This window comes from Microtus ochrogaster, chromosome 26 (assembly GCF_000317375.1).
Source record: "Microtus ochrogaster isolate Prairie Vole_2 chromosome 26, MicOch1.0, whole genome shotgun sequence".
Lineage (NCBI taxonomy): Eukaryota > Metazoa > Chordata > Mammalia > Rodentia > Cricetidae > Microtus > Microtus ochrogaster.
In genome coordinates, this window is record NC_022025.1 from 12,834,430 (window position 1) to 12,840,756 (window position 6,327).

Sequence of the window (6,327 nt, forward strand, 5' to 3'; positions counted from 1 at the left end):
ATTTAGTTAGTCTCAGCAGTCCTGAATGATGGACCTCAATTAATGTTTAAAATTTATTCCAAAAAAGAGACCAAAAATGCCCCAGCTGGTCCAGCCTCTCAAAGGCCATTGGCTGAAGGAGGTTCCCCATCAGGATCCTGAGGGGAATCTCACTGACTTTGAGATTAAGGACCAAAGCCCCTAAGAAGGGCAGGCTACTAAGAGAGCCTCCTCCAGATCTCTTAAAACTTTCTGGTTACCTCCTACCAAGTTTAGATTAGTAATTAATAATTGTGTGGCCAGGAGTTTCCTGCGCTTCTGTGGAGTAAGCAGCACACAGATAGGATTTGGCTTGTGAGAAGCATCAGAAACGACTCGCAGGCAGAGGGGAGGCAGAATGGTCTCTCTGAGGAAGGTGGGTCTGTCTCCCTTAGAGAATGCGGGCTATCCATCAGAAAGCAGGGCTCCTTTCGGAGCGCCTTCTGGACCATCAGATGTGATAAGGCCACATCTTCCCCTTCCAATTGACCCAACAGCACCAACAGCCCATGTAACCCCAGTACCACTCTGCAAAGCCTAGGGCTTTAGGCTTAGGTCTCGTGCCAGTCTGAAGACAGAAACTGTTGGTACTGTGACCCAAGTGTGGAGGTACACTTCCTGCACAGGCTACCCTTGTAGCGCAGCGGTGATCTCTTGGTCGGGCACTGACACTGCCCCTAGAACGAAGGAAGCAGGCTTCCTAAGATCAAACTACCCCCCTTGATGCCTGACAAAGGAAGGCAAATCAGACTCTTTCAGAGGGATGCTATAGCCTCGGGTTTCTACTTGCAGGTCACTGGCTGTGAATCCATGGGAACATGATACATTAAAACATAATGGCTTTCTTATGCTTAAAATAGAAACCCAGCTATTCTGGCAATTTCTGTCTGCTATTCTCCTTACCACGGGTTTCCCTTAGCTTCTGCTGGGCAAGGATTTTTGCTAAAAACAACTCTGCCTGTTAGACTCCTGAAGAATATTCCATAACTGCCTGAGGGGAGCAGATAAGTACTAGTTTAAATGCAGAACCCTTCTGTAACGAGCTCTAAATAAATCGTAAGACAAATCCCATGTCATCTCTCGGGTTTGTCAGGAACAAGAGCTCAAAAAGGAAGGGGCAGAAGAAAGTGGCCCCTGATCTTCCCATCCTTTGATGGCTGTAAGGCCAGGTGGATCCACCTGCTAAGGCCTTGCTTGGTCTGCAGAATGGGTGAGACTTGTGGACCCTGATCTTCCCATCCTCCCCCGACTACCACACTCTGCCTCAAGCACACCATCTCTCAGTCAACAGCAATGCTCTTTCTCAGGACATTCAACAGCAATAACAACAACAACAACAACAACATTCAACAAAGACAACAATAATAATGAAATTATTCAATGATAATTTATAATGATGGCATTTCAGATGCGATCAAAGACCAAGCTATATGAAGTATGATTTCTGACTGAAGGGTAGGTAGAATAAGCTGTACCTATTTACTTATTTTAATTTTGCAGGGTAAGACCACTTGGCGGGCACGCTAGAGATCCTGGGTTCAATCACTGCCGTGGAAATGGGGAGATTATTCATGTTCATGATGTAATTAAAAAAATCACGAGGACTTAATTTTCCTTTGGCTTGTCCCAGGGCGGCCCGATGTACGTTCATTTCTGATAACCTCGGGTGTACGGAGGCTTCCGTTTTCTCAAACACGTGGTTTAGTAGAGAAACAGGAAGTGACTGTATCGTCCTCAAAGATGGTCTGTAAGACCACCAGTCAAACTCCTAAGAGAATTCACACTATAGAACTGCTAGGTTCTGTAGAGCCCTCTCTCCATCTCTAGGAGAAGCACCTGGGAACATCTGAACATCAGGTGCTGATGTACCATGTTTTAGCACTTCCTATGACTAAGTGTGTTTAAGTTTCGCAAGGTGATGGCGTCATCATGAGATGTTGGTACCAGTTGGCTTTAGCTTGCACGCTATTCCTTCAATGTTCTGGGGTGAACAAGAGCTACCAGTTACTCACAGGCCCAACGGGAACCTCACAAACAGGTTCTGAGTCTCATACAAACATCTCTGAAGATTAAACTTACTTTATACAGGTCATGGGTCACTTAATGATGGGACATATTCTGAAACCAGGTCACAGGACTATTTTGTCTTTGTCAGAAATAACCAAGGGCTTATACAAATTACAACAGCCCACGAGAGCTGGGCGTGGTGGCGTGTGTATCTGTGATCCTAGCACTCAGAAGGCTTAGATGGCAGGCTGAGGAGTTTGCGGCCAGTGTGAGCTATGCAGTGAGACCTAAGGCAAAACATTAGTATCACATGGGTCATATCCACAGGTGGCTCGTTACTGATAGTACTGACATTATGCGACAGCTGATCACATGATTTAGGCCATAATTATAATAACTGGCATTCATGAAGCCATTTCTACAGGCAAACTTCCACATACCCACATTTAATATTTTATGAGTCTTTTAATAAGCGCCTCACGTTAATGCTACGAGAAAGCAAAATCTTGGGGCGGAAGAGTGACTTCCGTCAAGAGCTCAGGGCTCTGAAGCCAGCGTGGGTGAGAGGAACTTTTAGCAGGTTTCTACTGATAACCGTTCTAGACTAGGAAGGGCCTTGAATCATAAACAGCGGCTCCCAGGGCCTGAGCCAGCCCCGTTCTCACAGGCACCCCACCTTCCTCTTCGTGGATCCCCCCAATCTAAATCTGTCATCTGAGTCTGCAGCTCAGCGAGTTCTGCTGGCCCTGGTGAATGCAGTCTAGGTGGGGTTTGGGGATAAAGAGCTGACTTCCAAGTCAGGGGCCTAGAAGAACAGTGAGTTCATGGCTGTCTCTCCCCTATCGCTCACAGGATATGGCTCTCCCTCACTCCCAGAAGTTGGGAGAGAGACTTCATTTGGATCCATTCTAAACCTTTGGAAATCGGAGAGGTAAACTTAAAACTCCGGAATGCCCCCTGGGCTCCTCTTCAGAGCCACAGAACATCCAGGCACAAACCACCCTACAGGAACAGAGTTTGAATAGCCACAACTGCTCCAAGTCAAGGCGGTCCCTGCTAGTTAGCTAGTCCCATTTAGGAAGTATAACTTTTCTGGGCGTATTTGACCTACCAAGAACTTTTACAAGTCAGCATTGATGGAACATTCAAAAATTATCATCATTCTGAATTCTTGACAGAGAGTTTGCCTGTGTAAACCAAGAAAATGTCCACCTGTTCACCCCCAGAATATTTGCCGCTTACAGACTGCTCCCTGCAGAGGTGGCTCCTGCTGAAGTGACCACATTTGCCTCCTGCAGAGGTGGCTCCTGATGAAGTGACCACATTTGCCTCCTTGGTCCAGCTGTGGACCACAAACCTTGCTCTTTACTTGTCTGTATGTAATAACCCTGTCTCTGTTCAGCTCTGTAGAATAAGCAGTGAGCTTCTAGGGTGCTGGGGTTTTTCTCCAGCAGAGGGCCCACCCGACCCCAGCTTTCTGTGTGTCCGTCACTTCTTCATTCCCAGCACAACCCATCGGGTCCAAGTCCCTGGAGCCACGCGAAGGACACAGCAGGTGTCGGTGGGTGGTTTTAAAGTTTCTGGGTCATTCTTGCAAACAGGCTTTAGAGTCGTCCATCACAAAGAGGTCATGCTCTCCCAAAACAGATTTTGGTTTCTGTTATCTACCCTCTACTGGGCATCTTTGTTAAATACCCCCACTGTATGCCTCAGTGCACACAGACCCGGGCTGACACAAACAGTGGCTTGTGACCTAGCTCCATACGATTAGAGAGAGCACGGGTGTGAATTTAAATTACAAACAGACCCAGAGTCTTGCAAGACGTTTAAAGGTAAGTCAGAAACAAAGGGTCATATGAAAGAATCTACAAACAGTCAAGTGCAGAACTGTTGTCACTGCCCTGGACTGGAACCCAGCAGGAAGGATGAGGGGCAAGCAGTCCGGGATTCCCTCAGCCAGCCTTGGGGTTTGCTGCCAAGGAGGTAAGCCTGTGAGCCATTCAGAGACAACCAGGAGAGTTCTGCTCTAAGGCTTGTGTAGAGCAATGGGGGACAGTCTTAAATAGGGACCCACTAACGAGATGGCCGGGACAGATGGCGAGCGAAGACAGATTGACTTCGGGGAACTATGGAAACCTGAGCTGAAGAGCGCCATGTGGACAGCCACGTTTCTCTCTAAAAGTGTGAGCAGATGCAGCTCACTGGGACCAGTCGGTTGTGAAGCCTAACTTTCTAACGTGGTGAGCTGTGGAGAGAAGAGAGCATCCACTCTAGATGGCCCGCCCCCAGAGTGCTCCCTCTAGTCAGGAGGGCTGTTTCTCCACCAGAAAACCCCGCGACAGCTTCCAGGAAGTATTTCACACCAGGGGCAGCGCACCTAGGGATGGTGGTTAGCTGAACATCAAAGTTGACAAAGAACTGGTAGACACACTGTGCTAGGCGAGGCTGTGGATTCTTCAGCCCTGAAAACCCCCCAGGCACTGTGGCTGTTAGCTGTTGTGGGCTTAAACACAAATGGAGACGTACCTTTAAATAGCTATTTTCTGTAATAGCCAATCCAAGTGATTCTGCCTAAAGCCTTATTTTCTATTGTTTTTAACTATTTTCATTGGCATTAAAAATTCATTGGCGTTTTTCATTTTCATTGTACAAAGTGAGTTTTACTAAGACATTTTCATTCATGTCTGTCACACGCATGTGGTCATGTTCACTGTCCTTATACCTCATGAGCCCGTCTTCCCCCAAGTCTGATTTTTATTTTCACATCATACACATTACTGATGTGTCTTTTCTCCAACATATGCGTTTGATTTTGTCCAACTCTAGTGGTTGCAGCTGTGTGACCACATCTCTGGTCCTCCACCCAACCCTCCCGTCTTTGACTGTCTTGCGCAGGGCCACGCTGCGTTGTTACTACGGCTCTCAGTAAAGCTGGCGGTCAGGTCGCAGGAAAGCCCAGCACTGTTCTTTTTGCATGTGACTGTTTGGGCTGCTTGGACTCTTCTGTGCTTCTGCATTGAGTTTTAGGATTTTTCAACCTTTCCAAACGGGATTCTGGAGATTGTGCAAAATACCACAGGTCGTTTTCGGTAGTCACCGTCTAGCAGGCTATTAATTTCGCGGGTTTGGGGGCTTCTGCTCTCTTCAGGGCTGTGAAATTGTTGTGCATATTCCCGGGCACTTGTGAAGCTGTTGTGAACAGGGCAAAGCTGATCTCTAGCACCAACCCAAGAGCAGAACACAAACTGCAGGAGCAATCACGCTGGCGCTTGCTACAAAAAGCCGACGGATAACACAAGGCAGTGCTGTGGATTCTAAAGGTGGCTTCTGGGGTAGGAATGCAAAGAAAATAGCCAGTCTGCCAGACTCCCAGACTGATCCTTGCCCGTGGTGATGTCTTCAGGGATTGCACTTCTCCTTTTAGCCTGGCTCCCCCAAAGGCAACATGACCCTCAGAGGGGAGACAGAGTCATAGACTAGAACCATGCAGCCAGCTCTTAGAAACGGTGGCTGGAGAGACCCATTCAGTCGAATCCCAAATGATTCTGCCATTCAATTCAGTGCATGCTCTATCTTGGCTTCCAAGTTAAATAAAAGAAGGGACTTCAACTTAACTCCTCACTGCCATCCACCGGCCCCTCCTGCTCTCCCAGTTTCTGCTCTGCTCCCCGGAGCTGTAATCTCCCTGCTTTTGACTCTCATACATTCTTAGTGTCCTTTTTACTTCCATGTCCTAGAATGTATATTAAATGTAAAAACTACATGTATTCAACCCCAAATTTCACATGAGAGAAAGCATGCAATTTCTGAGTTATTTTGCTTAACATCAAGACCCAGCCTTAGAAAAAAGAGTAATCAAATCCTGGTTCCCTGTAAAAGACCTCATCCCTATCAGTTAGACAAGGTGGAGGCACAGCATTTAACTGGCAGGGGGCACTTGACGTTTTAACACAAATGGTTCATCTTGAGGCTGTGTTAACTGGCCCAGACCACGACTTGTCTTGTTGAGAAAGAGTACAGGGTGAGGAAGCTTGTCTACGCGGCCATTTTATCCGCTTCTGTGTCCTCACAAACTCTTCCCACAGCACCAAGGACAGGTGTCCCCACCGAGAGCCTACAGCTGAGAGAACCAGAGCTTGGGGAATGTGGAGCAGGAGGGGTGAACTCAAGGATGAGACACGGAAGTAGGAAGATGCCATAATGGCGGATCTCTGCGAGTCTGAGGCCAGCCCGGGGTGCAGAACGACCAGGACAACCAAGGCTCCACAGAGAAACCCTGTGTCCAAAAGGAAAGAGGGAGGG